The following is a 16,903-nucleotide window of genomic DNA, read 5'->3' as shown; positions in this document are numbered from 1 at the left end:
TGTTGTTAGAGTATTGTTTTGAGTCTCTCTCTCTGTGAATTGCTTTGAGAATAGACTCTGTCTTAGAATGTACTAACACAATTAGCAGCTTGCAAGTTTCACACATAGAGGGAGAGAAACAGTACCAAAAACCAAGAGACCTCTTAATTAGTAATACCCTGGAATTTAAACTCTGGGGAATCAAACTCATTTGTGATTTTAATACAGAGAAGGATCCCCTGGGAGAATAACATGAGGGGGAAAGGAGTCCAGGAGAGCTGGCTGTATTTTAAAGAATCCTTATTGAGGTTACAGGGACAAATCATCCCGATGTGTAGAAAGAATAGTAAATATGGCAAGTGACCAGCTTGGCTTAACAGTGAAATCCTTGCTGATCTTGAACACAAAAAAGAAACTTACAAGAAGTGGAAGATTGGACAAATGACCAGGGAGGAGTATAAAAATATTGCTCGGGCATGCAGGAGTGCAATCAGGAAGGCCAAATCACACTTGGAGTTGCAGCTAGCAAGAGATGTTAAGAGTAACAAGAAGGGTTTCTTCAGGTATGTTAGCAACAAGAAAGTGGTCAAGGAAAGTGTGGGCCCCTTACTGAATGAGGGAGGCAACCTAGTGACAGAGGATGTGGAAAACGCTAATGTGCTCAATGCTTTTTTTGCCTCTGTCTTCACGAACAAGGTCAGCTCCTAGACTGCTGCACTGGGCAGCACAGCATGGGGAGGAGGTGACCAGCCCTCTGTGAAGAAAGAAGTGGTTCGGGACTATCTAGAAAAGCTGGACGAGCACAAGTCCATGGGGCCGGATGCTCTGCATCCGAGAGTGCTAAAGGAGTTGGCGGATGTGATTGCAGAGCCATTGGCCATTATCTTTGATGGGGGAAGTCCCGGACGACTGGAAAAAAGCTAATGTAGTGCCCATCTTTTAAAAAGGGAAGAAGGAGGATCCTGGGAACTACAGGCCAGTCAGCCTCACCTCAGTCCCTGGAAAAATCATGGAGCAGGTCCTCAAGGAATCAATTCTGAAGCACTTAGAGGAGAGGAAAGTGATCAGGAACAGTCAGCATGGATTCACGAAGGGCAAGTCATGCCTGACTAATCTAATTGCCTTCTATGACGAGATAACTGGCTCTGTGGATGAGGGGAAAGCAGTGGACATGTTGTTCCTTGACTTTAGCAAAGCTTTTGACACTGTCTCCCACAGTAGTCTTGCCGGCAAGTTAAAGAAGTTTGGGCTGGATGAATGGACTATAAGGTGGATAGAGTGTTGGCTAGATTGTCAGGCTCAACGGGTAGTGATCAATGGCTCCATGTCTAGTTGGCAGCCGGTATCAAGCGGAGTGCCCCAAGGGTCAGTCCTCGGGCCAGTTTTGTTCAATATCTTCATAAATGATCTGGAGGATGGTGTGGATTGCACCCTCAGCAAGTTTGCAGATGACACTAAACTGGGAGGAGAGGTAGATATGCTGGAGGGTAGGGATAGGATACAGAGGGCCCTAGACAAATTAGAGGATTGGGCCAAAAGAAATCTGATGAGGTTCAACAAGGACAAGTGCAGAGTCCTGCACTTAGGACAGAAGAATCCCATGCACCGCTACAGACTAGGGACTGAATGGCTAGGCAGCAGTTCTGCAGAAAAGGACCTAGGGGTTATAGTGAGAAGCTGGATATGAGTCAACAGTGTGCCCTTGTTGCCAATAAGGCCACTGGCATTTTTGGATGTATAAGTAGGGGCATTGCCAGCAGATCAAGGGACGTGATCGTTCCCCTCTATTCGACATTGGTGAGGCCTCATCTGGAGTACTGTGTCCAGTTTTGGGCCCCACACTACAAGAAGGACGTGCAAAAATTTAGAAAACGTCCAGCGGAGGGCAACAAAATTGATTAGGGGACTGGACCACATGACTTATGAGGAGAGGCTGAGGGAACTGGTATTGTTTAGTCTGCGGAAGAGAAGAATGAGTGGGGATTTGATAGCTGCTTTCAACTACCTGAAAGAGGGTTCCAAAGAGGATGGATCTAGACTGTTCTCAGTGGTAGCAGATGACAGAACAAGGAGTAATGGTCTCAAGTTGTAGTGCGGGAGGTTTAGGTTGGATATTAGGAAAAACTTTTTCACTAGGAAATTGGTGAAACACTGGAATGCGTTACCTAGGGAGGTGGTAGAATCTCCTTTCCTTGAAATTTTTAAGGTCAGGCTTGACAAAGCCTTGGCTGGGATGATTTAGTTGGGGATTGGTCCTGCTTTGAGCAGGGGGTTGGACTAGGTGACCTCCTGAGGTCCCTTCCAAACCTGATATTCTATGATTCTATGATACTAACCTTTCTGGTGAAAACTGAAACAAAAAAGTCATTTAGCTCCTCTGCCATTTCCACATTTTCTGTTATTGTCTTTCCCCCATCATTGAGTAATGGGCCTACTTTGTCCTTGGTCTTTCTGTTGCTTCTAATGTGTTAGTAGAATATTTTCTTGTTACCCTTTATGTCTCTAGCTAGTTTAATCTTGTTTTGTGCCTTGGCCTTTCTAATTTTGTCCCTACATACTTGTGTTATTCATCCTTTGTGATTTGACCTAGTTTTGACTTTTTTGAGCTTCAGATAATTGAAGATCTCCTGGTTAAGTCAGGGTGGTCTCTTGCCATACTTCCTATCTTTTCTATGCAGTGTTATAGTTTGCTGTTGTGTTCTTAATAATGTCTCTTTGAAAAACTGCCAACTCTCTTGACCAGTTTTTCCCCTGAGGCTTGATTTCCATGGGATCCTACCTACCAAATGCCTGAGTTTGCAAATATAAAGGTTAGGATTTCCTCAGGGAGAACCCTGAGGAAATGCCCATGCTTAGATTTTTCTGTCCTATACAGATGTAAATTGACACTTATCACAAACTGTGTTTACAGTGTCATAGAAAACTGCAAAGAGGCATGGACAAAACCCACCCACAGCATCCAAAATAATTGTTGACGGTGGTGATTGTTTAAGGTATAACTTTCCAAACATCTGAGGACAGTCCCTGTTTTGAGGCGCTCGCAATCTGAAACCTTACAGACAAGTAGATTTTTTGTGATCTGCTTCTTCAGCTATTGATGCTATTATGTGTGTTGTGTGGTTGGATTCCTGAGTCGTATGGCATTGTTTTCACTTCCTGATTGGATGACCAAAAAAATGTAAGGCGGAGAATAACAAAAAGAGCAAAGAACAGATAATACACCTCCACTTCAAATGTTCAGATACATAATCATTCAGGCTAAAATTCATAAAACATTCAGGATTCATGAACGTGTGTTAGCCAGTTGTCCAAATGCTTACCAAATATCCACAGATTCATAGCAAAACAAACTAAGTGCTTTCTGTCATAGCTGTTGCCAACTTGCTATTATAACAGAAAAGATTCCAGAGACTTTTTAAGTGACCATGAACACTTTCCTTAACTTGTTAGCTGAAAACTGTGCAGACAGTGTTCCGGGGTGCCTGCTGCACTCCAAGTGCTGTGGCTCTGTGTTTCTGCTAATAAGCTCACTATATAATGATTCCCCTGTACAGCGTTATGAGTAATTTTGGCTCCTATTCTAAAGCTGCTACTATCACCAAATCTGCCTTTTCTTTGTTTAATTAGATTCATACTATTTAACTGAAGTTCAAACTTTTTTTCTTAACTGTACCAACTTAAGTTAGCATCAGTAACTCTTATTTAATCCTTAAGAGTCTAGAACAATTAGTCACTGTATCTAGCAGGTTTTCTTATCACTCTTCCTTTAGAGGAGGTAACAGGAGTGTCAGTGTCCCAGTTTTTTTTCCTGTATTTGAACTGACCACTTGAGGCTCAGTAGATTCAGCAGATTGGTCTGTATTGCTTGCATTTCTGAGTTGGAAGTTGACACAGTTTCTGTTTGTTTCATATTTTCATTCCCCTCATGCACAATTCTCCTAGTGCTCATCAAATCCCTTGTTTCTTTTAGAAATCTCCTTCCTGTGTCTCAACAAGATCTTTGACCAACACACTGCTCCATCGCCTTTGCAGGTTTCCATGCTTCTTTTTGAAGGGTACAAAGTGTGTCTCCATTTTCCAGTGGTGATAAAGGGTTTTCACCTTCATCAACGAAATATTTCTGCTTTGCTTGTATCAATGTCAAGGTCGTTTGTATGTCTCCTTGTATCAGCTTGGGTTGCAACAACTGTGATGAAGTTAGCAGTTGAGTCCTTAGACATCTTCCCATGAGAACCTGAACAGGTGATCCAGCCTCCCCAGTAGATGTATTCCAATACTCCAACAGGCTAATATAGGTATCTGTTACCCAAGCTAAATTTTCGAAAAATCCTTTTTACAGTTTGAACTGCTCTCCCAGCCATTCCATTCCATTCTGGGACCAGATTTCATAGAATCATAGAATATCAGGGTTGGAAGGGACCTCAGGATGTCATCTAGTTCAACCCCCTGCTCAAAGCAAGAACAATCCCCATCTAAATCATCCCAGTCAGGGCTTTGTCAAGCCTGACCTTAAAAACCTCTGTGGAAGGAGATTCCACCACCTCCCTAGGTAACCCATTCCAGTGCTTCACCACCCTCCTAGTGAAATAGTGTTTCCTAATATCCAACCTAATATCCCCCACTGCAACTTGAGACCATTAGTCCTTGTTCTGTCATCTGCTACTACTGAGAACAGCCTAGATCCATCTTCCTTGGAACCCCCCTTCAGGTAGTTGAAAGCAGCTATCAAATCCCCCCTCATTCATCCAGCCCATACTTCTTTAACTTGCTGGCAAGAATACTGTGGGAGAAATCATTTGATGATTTGTAAATAACGTCTCATTGCTTTGCAAAAGTTTTAAAGTCTCTGGAGCAAAACTGTGGTCCATTGTCATAAATGAGTTCTTCAGGTATGCCAGACTTTGCAAATATAGACTTGCAGTGTCTGATGACAGACACACTTGTGGGGTCCTGAAGCAAACAGCTGTATTTTGAATAATAATCAACCAGAGTAAAATTATTTGCACCTTGAAAATGAAACAAGTCCATGCCAAATTTTTTTCATGGTCTGTTTGGAACATTATTGCCAGCAAGTTAAAGAAGTATGAGCTGGATGAATGGACTATAAGGTGGATAAAAAGCTGGCTAGATCATCGGGCTCAATGGGTGGTGATCAATGCCTCCATGTCTAGTTGGCAGCCAGTATCAAGCGGAGTGCTCCAAGGGTCGGTCCTGGGGCTGGTTTTGTTCAATATCTTCATTAATGATCTAGAGGATGGCATGGACTGCACCCTCAGCAAGTTTGCAGATGACACTAAACTGGGAGGAGTGGTAGATACACTGGAGGGTAGGGATAGGATAAAGAGGGACCTAGACAAAGTAGAGGATTGTGCCAAAAGAAATCTGATGAGGTTCAACAAGGACAAGTGCAGAGTCCTGCACTTAGGACGGAAGAATCCCATGCACCGCTACAGACTAGGGACTATTGGCTAGGTAGCAGTTCTGCAGAAAAGGACCTAGGGGTTACAGTGGATGAGAAGCTGGATATGAGTCAACAGTGTGCCCTTGTTGCCAAGAAGGCTAATGGCATTTTGGGCTGTATAAGTAGGGGCATTGCCAGCAGATCGAGGGATGTGATCGTTCCCCTCTATTCGACATTGGTGAGGCCTCATCTGGAGTACAGTGTTCAGTTTTGCGCCCCACACAACAAGAAGGATGTGCAAAAATTGGAAAGCGTCCAGCGGAGGACAACAAAAATGATTAGGAGACTGGAACACGTGACTTATGAGGAGAGGCTGAGGAAACTGGGATTGTTTAGTCTGCGGAAGAGAAGAATGAGGGGGGATTTGATAGCTGTTTTCAACTACCTGAAAGGGGGTTCCAAAGAGGATGGATCTAGACTGTTCTCAGTGGTAGCAGATGACAGAACAAGGAGTAATGGTCTCAAGTTGCAGTGGGGGAGGTTTAGGTTGGATAGTAGGAAAAACTTTTTCACTAGGAGGGTGGGGAAGCACTGGAATGCATTACCTAGGGAGGTGGTGGAATCTCCTTCCTTTGAGGTTTTTAAGGTCAGGCTTGACAAAGCCCTGGCTGGGATGATTTAGTTGGGGACTGGTCCTGCTTTGAGCAGGGGGTTGGACTAGATGACCTCCTGAGGTCCCTTCCAATCCCGATATTCTATGATTCTGTGGTAGCACTGGTTCTTTTCCTTTCTGTTTTTGAAGGTTTGACATGTATTGCAAGATTGTACTATCTCATCAGTTTGACTACATATACCAGCCAATAGACAGCATCTCGAGTTCTTCTTTTACATAGTTCTGCTCCCAGATGACTCTCATGAATAATAGCCAAGATCTCTTTTCTGAGACTTCCCAGTACTCGGATTCTGTCACTTTAGAGGCAATTGTGTAGCAATGTAGCCCCTAATCTATTAGAACTTGCATCCACTGGGACAGTAACTGGTTCTTTGACTTTAAAGTACATCAGCACAGGTGCCCTCGTGCACAATTATTTCAAGTGTTCATATGTCACCTTATCCAGGCAAACTTGACATCTTTTCCCAACAATTGTCTTAAAGGAGTTGTTACTGTTGATGTGTGAGGGATACATTTCCCAAGATAAGCAATCATTCCAAGACCTTTTCAAGGTGCATGAATTACAGGTGTTATTTGTGAGTACATTTCTTTGCAGTGCAGAATACACCTCAGACTTATTCTCCAAGTTCTGTATTTTTTCTTTATCTGCTGCATTATCAAATTGAAAAGTATTCTTAAGTCTTTCATCATATTCTTGTCTGGTATTTCCCCACACCAGTATGTCATCTATATAACACTCAACACTTTCCAGACTTTCAGTTGTCTGTAGGATCACTCTTTGGTGCATTTCAGAAGCTGAACAGATGCCCCAAGAAAGTCTGGTGAACAGGTACCTGCCAAACGGTGTGTTGAATCTACAGAGTATAGATCTTTTGTCACCCAGCTGTATTTGCCAAATCCACTACTGGCATCAAAGACCATGAAAATTTCAGCTTTTGCTAATTGGTTGGTTGATTTCTTCTACTGTAGGCAATTAAAAATGTTCCCATTGTAATCTCCTGGATCTAAATGTATTCTTATTTCATCTCAACCTGGTTTGTCTACAGTTACTATAGAATTGATCCATTTTGTATATTCTTGCACTTTTGTTATTAATTGCAACTGTTCCATGTGGTACAATTCTTTTTCTACTTTGTCCCTTAATGCATAGGAACTTTACAAAGTACATGAATTATAGGTGATACTTGCAAGTTCATCTTTATGGTGTGTTTACCTGGCAAGCCTTGAAATACATACTTTTATTCTTTAAATATATCCCACTCACCTTCTGGTTTTTCCTTACCATATTGACTCTTTGCACTAATTTTAAACTTGTCACGGCCTGAAAGCCCAGTATAGCTTGAGTCAAATTCCACCACCTGAAATTCCTGCAATGCCCCTTCTGTGGTTGAAGGGCTCTGCCATGGCTGGCCCAGGCTGGCTGGGGCTCACTGGCCTGCCTCCCACAGGGAGTCAGGGCGACTGGTGCTGGGGCTGCGCCACCCAGAGCACCAGGGCTAGGGCCTTGCCCCTTGGCCGCCCAGTGCTGGGGCTGCGGGCCACAGTGGGGGTACTCTGGGCTCCTGCAGGGGAAGGGGAGTGGAGGCGGGGCAGATGGGAAGGGGAGGGACCTTGGGCAGAAGGGGAGGGGTTGGGGGCTAGCCTGCCCCAAAGGCCGGGTCACTGGCCGCCCATGATTAAGGGTGCTCCTTTAGCGCTACCCTGACAAGATAGATGGGACGTATTTGTGAGATTAGTTTACTGCAAGGTTTAGGATCCCCTTTATGGGGGAAAAAAGTCATGTGATGTCTAAAAGTTTGAAGTCCTTAGTGGGAATAGGCCATATTGTAAAGAAAAAGATTACGCACGAATTAAATGACAATAGGGTAGCAGGGCCATTCACTCATTTGTCTATACAGAACTTGCGGGTTTCTCCCCTAGGCTTTGTCCCTCAGAAGGTTTCTGTTAGGGGGCTTATTCCTTCACCCACTTACTTCCCTGGTCCTTCTCGCATGAACAGAGAGCAACAATACCCGAAGTCCAAAGGTGCAAACAATTCGATGTTTATTGGGGTGAACTTCCAGCAAGCATGATTCCAGTTTCCTTCCTTAGTGTCCCCCTTCCCAGCTCTGACACCACAGAGCCTTACACCTGTGTCCCTGTTCCCATTCCCCCCTGCTTTAGCAAAACATGATTCGAATTTCCCCACCCCCATTCCCTGTTCCCATTTCCCCTTTAGCAAAACATGATTCCAATTTCCTCACCCCCATTCCCTGTTCTCATTTCCCCCACCCACATACCCACTCCCTTCCTGATTGACTGCAGACTATATAGTAAAACTTGAGTTCTGCTTAGCTATACCTTAACCAATCATTTTCCTGAAATTTAACTAACCAATCCTAACATATTGTAACATGATTATGTAACCAATTATATCCCACCATTTTAATTAGTTTATACCCAGCAAAATTAATTATACAGCAGACAGGAACAATCACAGAACCAGACCGAGATTATACAGACAAACAATAGCAAAGCGGGAACTATAATGACAAAATAATACAGAAGTGAGGATTTCACATCCCAGCTATTGATAAGTGAGTTCTTGCCAGACAGGATGCTATCAAACTAAGTTTCCTTTTACATCTTCTAGGCACTTCCCTTTCTCTGGAGGCGATAGGCATTATCAGGTCAGAATTGTATTCCTAATATCCCAATAGCACCTTATTTCAATGTGACTAGTTTAGAATGTGAGGATGTGACCATTAGCTTCCCAGCTTATGGCTGCCTCTGCTGCTTAGCCAAAGGCCTTAGCCTAAGAACAGGGCCTCAGACTGTCACAGTAAGAGAAGGCTCTTACACCAGCAGACAGTGACTTTGATTCTTTCTTTTATACTTCTATAACTAGCTAAGTGATAAGAAAAATACACCTAAATTCTTAGAGTATAGGCCTTTACAGACAGGCCTGAATATCTATATCCTAACAGTTTCCAGTGAATGTCACTTAATTCACCACCTGTCATGCCCACGGGGTAGCTCAGTTAATGATGGAATAGACCTGGACTTATGTGCTGTCTGCTATTCCTCCATCAATGAGGCTAGGCACATGGTTAGGTCTTGTGGCCCAGGGATGCTGATGGCCTAGTGTGGTATCAAGTCTGCTTTTCAACTGCTACCAGTAAATCCTTCTGACTTCAACCTTTTGAGTTTCTTTCTTGAGGGACAGTTTTATTTTGTTAAAGCTATACCCACAGGATGTGCACTATCCCATTCAGCATTTGAGAAATTTAGTTCAGTGCTAGATGGGGCAGTGATGTGGGAAGCTGGTTTACAGAAAGGACTGCACTACTAAGACAACTGTTTGTTCGCAGGCAGGGTGGATTTGGATGAGTGTGTTAACCTGGTGGACACCTTTCAGGTCCTTGCAAAAAAAATTGGGGGTACCCCTAGCGGAGGAAAAACCACTACACTGACCTACCAAGGGACTGAGCGGGACATCCTGGAGGGTATATCGCAACTCCCTCTGGTAAGCTTCAGGAGCTGGTGGGGGTGGGGGTGGGGGAGGGGCAAGAAAGCTATACTCTGGGAGCTGCAGTCTATTACTGGGCATCTTTAACCCTGCCTGCTAGGTGGTAGCCCCGAGATGGGCGGTCTGCACCTGGCTTTCAGTGGTGACCCCAGACATGGCAAGACCTCACCATTTTATAAAAATTATAGAGAGATGAAGGAGGATTTGGAGGTGTGGGAACAGCTCTGAGCCATTTTAATGGAGTCTCATTATGGCAGGAGGAATGGATACTTGAGGAGGATTTAAAGATCCAGTCAGATGCTTCAGGAGGTATGGATTTTGGGGTGATTACCAAGGCAGGTGGTGTGCCCAGCAATGGCCCTCTGCCTGGACACAAAAAGGAAATAACATTTCTGGATTTTTTTTCTCATTTTGGCTGCAGTGGTCATTTGGGGAACAGAGTTTGCTAATAAAAGGGTGTGTTTCTGGTGTGACACCATGGCAGTGGCATATGTTATCAATTGCCAGTCCTCCAGATCACACATGAGGTTGGTGAAGGCATTTGTACTACAGTGATTAAGCTTTATTATCTGTTTCTCTTTCAGACATGTGCCTGGGGTTGATAATGGCAAAGCTGATACATTTTCTCATTCTCAGATGAAGCCAGTGAGGAACCTGGACGGATGCTGCTGGCACTATGGAACCTTGGTATATGATGGCTATCAAGTAGCTCTGCAAACATTGCAGAGCTATGAGAGAAGTTTTAATGCAGTTTAATGACTTTGTGCAGTTTCAGGATGTGGAAGGCCTGTCATCGATATGGCTCATTGCAGAGGAACATGGGCTGCAGTACATGGTGTCATTAGCACACCAATGACTGGCGTCTTCAACCATCTCCACTCACCTATCAGCCCTTACATTTGGCAGAAGTCTGAATGGTTACCCAGATTCATAGATTCATAGATACTAAGGTCAGAAGGGACCATTATGATCATCTAGTCCGACCTCCTGCACAACGGCAGGGCACAGAATCTCACCCACCCACTCCTGTTACAAACCCCTAATCTATGTCTGAGCTACTGAAGTCCTCAAATCGTGGTTTAAAGACTTCAAGGAGCAGAGAATCCTCCAGCAAGTGACCCGTGCCCTTGTTTTAGTTTGAAGGTTTCTAGTGGGGTGGTCTTGAAGCCCCAGCAATAGGGAGGCTACACATCATCCCATCACTGTTAATATGTCAAGCACCTGATGCAGATCCTGGAATCCATTTGTCATTGTGGACAGGAGGTGGCCTTGTTCAGGGCAGCATTTCTGGTAGCATTTTGTGGAACTTTTAGGATCAGTGAGCTAGTACATGGGTCCTGTAGGGATTCTTCTGGAAGGGCCTTGGAACTGAGGGATAAACACTGGGAGGGGCAATTGGTTATATTAACATTGAGAAAGTCAAAGACAGATTAAGGAGGCTGGGGTTGAATCCATCATTTTACAGGAGGGTGGTGAGCCCGGGATCTGCTCTGTGGAGGCTGTGAGGGCATACGTGGCAATAAGCCCAGGAAGAGATGGGTCCCTTTATTCACAGTGAAGCATACAGAATGAATGTGAGACCCTACGTGGGGAATCTATGTTAATTTTCTGTTGTGTTTTCATTCCAGATGCTGGCAGATGGTGGATCTGCACAGTGGTGTTTACTGGACACATAGCCAGGCATTCCAGTTGTCTGGAGGTTCGCAGCTGAGCCTCAGTGGTGAAGCAGTCCTGAGCTGGCACAGGAGGAGGGGCATTATTATGGGACCAGCTGAGCCCCTTCTGTACATTGTGGGGGCCTGTGAGCGGGCCCCAGATATAACTGTGGTTCACCTTGGGGAAAATTATTAGGGAACGTGTAAAGGGGTAGAGTTAATGCTCAGATATGAGGACTTGGGCAGATCCTGGAACTTTTCCCAGGAGTAAAAATTGATGAGACATACCGTAATGCAGGGTGTGGCGGGGAGCTGTGAAGTCTCTGTGGCTCTACGAGACAAAGAGGTAAGTGAATAAGGATGTGGCCAGATTCAATGGTGTCATGGGAAGGAGTCAGTAATTTTGCCTCCAGACATACGATACGGGGCCCCAGAATTATTCAGGGAGGATGGGGTCCACCTGTCAGACTTGGGGGCTGATACATTTTTGGCCAATATTAAAGGGGGCATTAGGATATGTCTGAGAACTCAGCTAGGTATGGGGAGAGGAAACCAAGCTAATTGCTGGAGCCTCCTTGTGGCAGATGTTCAGTGCAGGTACTCCATAGGGAATGAATACAGTGATCAGATAAAATAGATTGGTAAAGGGTTTAAAGGAGGTATTCTTTAAAGGAATGGAAACAGAGGAAGGATGGGGCTCCTATGACTGGTATGGAATGGACCCAACCCCTCCTCCACCTTGATAGCTCCCCCATAACCCTCATTGCGGAGGGTGGGGGTGAGGTCCCAGCATAGGGTTGCTTGTGTAACAGGTTGGGTAACAGGGAAGGCTGACAGACCTCCCTCTCCCCCGGTACATATTGAAATGATTATGGAATTACCTGCACTGTACACTTTTATCTACTGGGTACTCCCAGTCATTTAAAAATAAAGTTGCAGTCACATCTTTGGCATTCTTGCCTATATGCAGGTCAGTTTCTTATGGCATGGCACTGGCCACATCTATACCAATCCTGAGTTTCCGCGGACTCCTCTTTTTTTTCACTTCTCTTGATCGCTGGCTTTATTAGCATCAGGATGTCCTCATGTCCATGGCTGCATGTGTGAGTGCTTATAAAGGCAGACTTACACCAGTGGTGTAGCTAGGACTGGAAATCTGGGTAGGCCCTGACTTTTGGGGGGACAGACAATGACAGGGGGCAGAAGGAATGGGGGTCCCTCCAGCCGGCCTTTACCATTCAGCAGCCACCACAAAAGGAGGCTGCCTGGGGCACACAGGCTGCAGGACACTCCCATGGGGCAGAGGGGGCCCCATTGGGGCTCAGGCTCGCCCACCCCTCCTGCACCCAGCTCAGTGTCCATCCGCCTGGCTGGCCGCATCCCTCTGTCCTGCCGGCGCCATGCGCTGCTACCCTGGTCTCCAGCACCCTGCTCATGCTCAGCCCAGTCATGCCTAGGCACCTGGTCCAGCTCTGCTCCAGCCCCAGTACTAGCCCCATCCTGACCCGCCCCCATGAGGCACCCCCCTCTGCCTGGGACGACTCACCCCCCTCCCAGCCTGTGGATTTGTGGGGCACTGGCCCCGCCCATGCTCTGGGTGGGCCTCAGCGCTAAGTGGGTGGGCCATGACCATGCCCCTGATTTACACTGCAATCTGTTCACATATTTTCCCGGTCCACCCAGCCCTTTCAATTATTTTGCAGTCATTTCATCGGCACGATATGTACACAGCGTGTTCAAGGGTTAAACAGCCCTCAACAGCCTGAAACTGACACAACACTGCCCACGATCCGGTCGTCAATGAGCGATTCACACCGTTCTCCAAATCTGCAAGATTGTGCTGCCAGTTTTAAATCAGTCCTATATTAGTCCATACTTTCCCCATCTGCCTGACTGCCGGTGAAAAATGTACACCTCTCATACGTGACATCTCATGGTGCACGGTATGCTTCCAATGTATTCTTTAAGATCTGTATTTTTTCTTTGTCTGATGCAAAGTATTAACAACCTCTCTTGCTTCTTCACCTGCCCTATGAAGAAATAATGCTGTTTGCAGCCATTCATCATTTTTGTCTGCGCCACTCTCAATGCTACACAGCTCATGTACTTGCTTCCACTTTCTGCAGTTTTCTGCTGCATTTCCTTCAAACACTGACTTTGCAGGAGACTTTAATTGGTCCATTTTCAGTTACTTTTCAGGTTCTATTCTCTTTCTTTCAGTTGTGTTCTGATGCCAATTTGCTCTCATAACCTAAGAAACACTACTGGAGGCTTTTTAAGTCACAGTGAATGCTTTACTGAAGTTGTTGCTGAGAACTGTACACATAGTGTTGCTGGCTCCAAGAAGTGCCTTAGCACTGTACTTCTTTTGCTAAGGCTTGCTATGTAGTGATTGCCGCCATACACCCTATGGGTAACTTTGTTCCTCCGCCAAAGTGCATCCCATCCTTATACTTTCATTTGTGAAAATAATCACAAATCAGGGTTTGAAGCTCGTTAACCAGCGCCAGTTTGAACAGTTCAGGGAAGAACTGGCAATCAGGAAATGTACAAAATAGACTTAGACCTGGACCTTCTCCGTGTACTTGCGCTGCTGACCACTTTTGAGGCTTGAAAAGGGTATGTGCTTTGGAGGGAAGGGGGCAGAGTTGCTATGTCACCATGCGCAACTTGATCTTTTCGCTGTGCTATCAGGAAAGGGACCTGGCAGACAGCCCGCCCACAATGTAAGTCAGCATGCTCACTGAAAGGAGACCGTTCTAGCTGGGCAGGCAGAGGCAGATTGAGAACAGGGTGTTGGCTGGTGGATTTGGCTGTCAAGTGCAGGCTTCTCTTACCCTGACCTTGAGGAAAGGAGGCTTTTAGCATCTCTAGTTGCGGGACCATAATTGTTTGAGGTAACTCCAGATTGCCCGGCTGCTGGGGGTAATGTGGAACATTTGGGAGCTTCCCTTCCTTTGAACCAGTCTCAAAGACAGGACCATGGGGATGGTGGGGATAGTAGAGTTCTGCTTTGTTTTCTGTTTCTATCGTTTCCACAAAGTAATGTGGGAGAAGCTGGGTTTCCTTTCATAGTACATTATATAATGCTATTAATAAAGACATGATCCATCATTTCCCATTCTAATAAATCATCAAGGATTAAATCAAGGTGGAATAGAGTTAGTCCAGTTATCAGCTGATCACAATGGGGTTACATATAGCAACCTACTCCCCACTCTGCAGTTCCTGGTAACAGCTAGAAAGTGGAAATGTCAAACTACGGTGAAAGAGACAGCTCCTCTGGTCTCCCCAGCAAAAAAGTACTAGAAACATCACAACTGAGCCACTCCTCATAAAATTTTCAGCCAAGCTGTGCAGAGCGAAGGGAGTCTAAAAGTTCAGCCACTGAAGACGAAGGGAATTTTGCCATTGACTTCAGTGGGGCTCAAGATGTCACCCCCAAACTCTGGGTGCCTAGCTGAACTGACATTTGTAGTCACTTTTTGAGGTTTCTTCATTACTAGTCCTTGGATCAGACTGTGGGAGAGGAATGGGGCTTTAAAGCGATCAACAAGAATGAAATATTTAACAAATCATTCCCTGGTATTGCTGGTCCTTCTCCACATGGAAGAAAGAGAACATTGCTCTGCGTGAGGAAACCTTTCCTTTGCTGTAACAAACTGTTCTGAACAACTGGCCAGTGGGGATGGCAGCACAAATAGTTCTGCTCAGCCTTTCTAAAGGTAACTTAAATATAGGAAGGTTTTGTTGCATTAGATAGCTCGACATTTTCCTAAAGGGCTTATCTCTATTCAGATTCTACAAATATCTGATGTTCATGTACACACCCATGTCCATGCATGGGCACACGCGCACACACACAGCGTTTGAAATCGGTCGGCTGCATGAACAGATATCTAATGGCATAAAAATGCAGAATGTATTAAAAACATGAAAACTGGGCTTCCTGACCATTCCTTTATCGAATACAAAGTGTGCATTCTGCTGTTTTAAATTAGGACAGACTATTCAGACTCAGTAAATGGCATGTGAAATCCTGCAGTCTGATTGGCTGATGCAATCATGTAGCCCGATATTATATTAAGTCAAAGAAATAGCTGAATATGAACACAGGACAGGTTTTAAGATTTTGTGCTATTTTTTTAATCACACCAGATCTGTTATCCTGAACTGTGCTAGCTCCTTGTGCAGATGACATAGTGATGTCAGTTGGACTAGGGCACAGGTTCCCAAACTCTGGGTCATGATCCCAAATGGGGTTGCACCATCAGCAGATGGGGAATGCAGGTCCAATGGGCCAGATTGAGCCCATGAGATGATGCCGTTTGCCCCCAAACATGTTCAGATCTGCTCCACAAATGCCATACCAGGAGGCCACCATTTTGATCTACAATTATATGACCTACACCAAGACTCAGCCTCTTGGTGTGTGTCTGCAAAACTGCATGAAGAAATGAGGTCCGATCATGTGGTCGTGTTCCACACTGAAGCTCATTGGCTCTCAAGGGGAAAAGTGCTGGGACAATTTTTTGAACTGAGTGACAAAATGTGTACCTTTGCAATGGACTACAAAAAGAGTGAATTCATTGATTTTCTACGTGGTCAAAGGAAGATGTGCCTTCTTGCCTATATCACAGACATATCTGGGAGACTGAATAAATTGAATGCAGGTTTGCAAAAAAAGAACACCCACGCCCTTCAGCTGAGTAATCGAAGGAGTCATGAAGAAAATTGTTTTCTGGAAGAATAATCTGTTGCAGACAAACTATGAATCCTTCCCACAGCGTTGCAAGTTCCTGGCTGATAATGAAATTATTCAGCCTCCCACACAGGTGATGGCTGAGCATCTCAGCCAGCTGGAGAAGTGGTTTGCATCCTTTTTCCCCAAATGTGGATGTGACAAAGTATGATTGGGTGTGTAACCCCTTTCAGTGCAAGGCTGATGCTCTGGATTTGCCAGCTGGTGAAATCAAACAACTCATCAAAATTTCTTGTAATCAGTTCTTGTGGGGAACATATGCCCAACTTTCTCCCCCAGAGATCTGGTTCACTGTGAAGGATGAATATCCTACACTCTCAACACATGCCTTGAAACTGATGGTGCCTTTCATGAGCATGTATTTGTGTGAAGCTGGATTCAGCACACTTGTGTCCATCAAATCTCAGTATTGATCTACTGTTGATGTCAGACTGGAGATTAGATATGTGATTTGTACCACACCACCAGACTTCAAGAAACTGTCACAACACACAAGCCCATGTGTCACATTAGAGAGCATTAAGTGATGTACGTAATGTGTAGATTCCTTGGATTCCTTGGTAGCTATGTTGCATTGGTGCTGTCTGGGATCTAGGGATTTCCCTTCACCTCCCACCCCCATGGCAGTGTTTACCTCCCCTGAATTTCCCCACCCCCCGCTTCCCAGTTTTGTGAACTAGTTACATGCAGTGTTTGTTTGGAAATGTGAATTGAAATTGAAACATTAATACACACTTTAAAAGCACATACAGTGTATGATAAAATACGTGTATCTGAAAAAGTATAATAGATTTGAAAAGTATGAACATAGACTAGCTTCCTTGTACAGCTGTTTATGACAATGTCAGTGCATTCATTTTGGTGATGTTGGCCAACCTAATAATTTCAAATTATGATTTGTAAGCAAAGTCTAAATGAGCTCTCC

This window comes from Eretmochelys imbricata, chromosome 2, assembly GCF_965152235.1.
Source record: "Eretmochelys imbricata isolate rEreImb1 chromosome 2, rEreImb1.hap1, whole genome shotgun sequence".
Taxonomy (NCBI): domain Eukaryota; kingdom Metazoa; phylum Chordata; order Testudines; family Cheloniidae; genus Eretmochelys; species Eretmochelys imbricata.
This window is presented reverse-complemented; position numbering follows the sequence as displayed.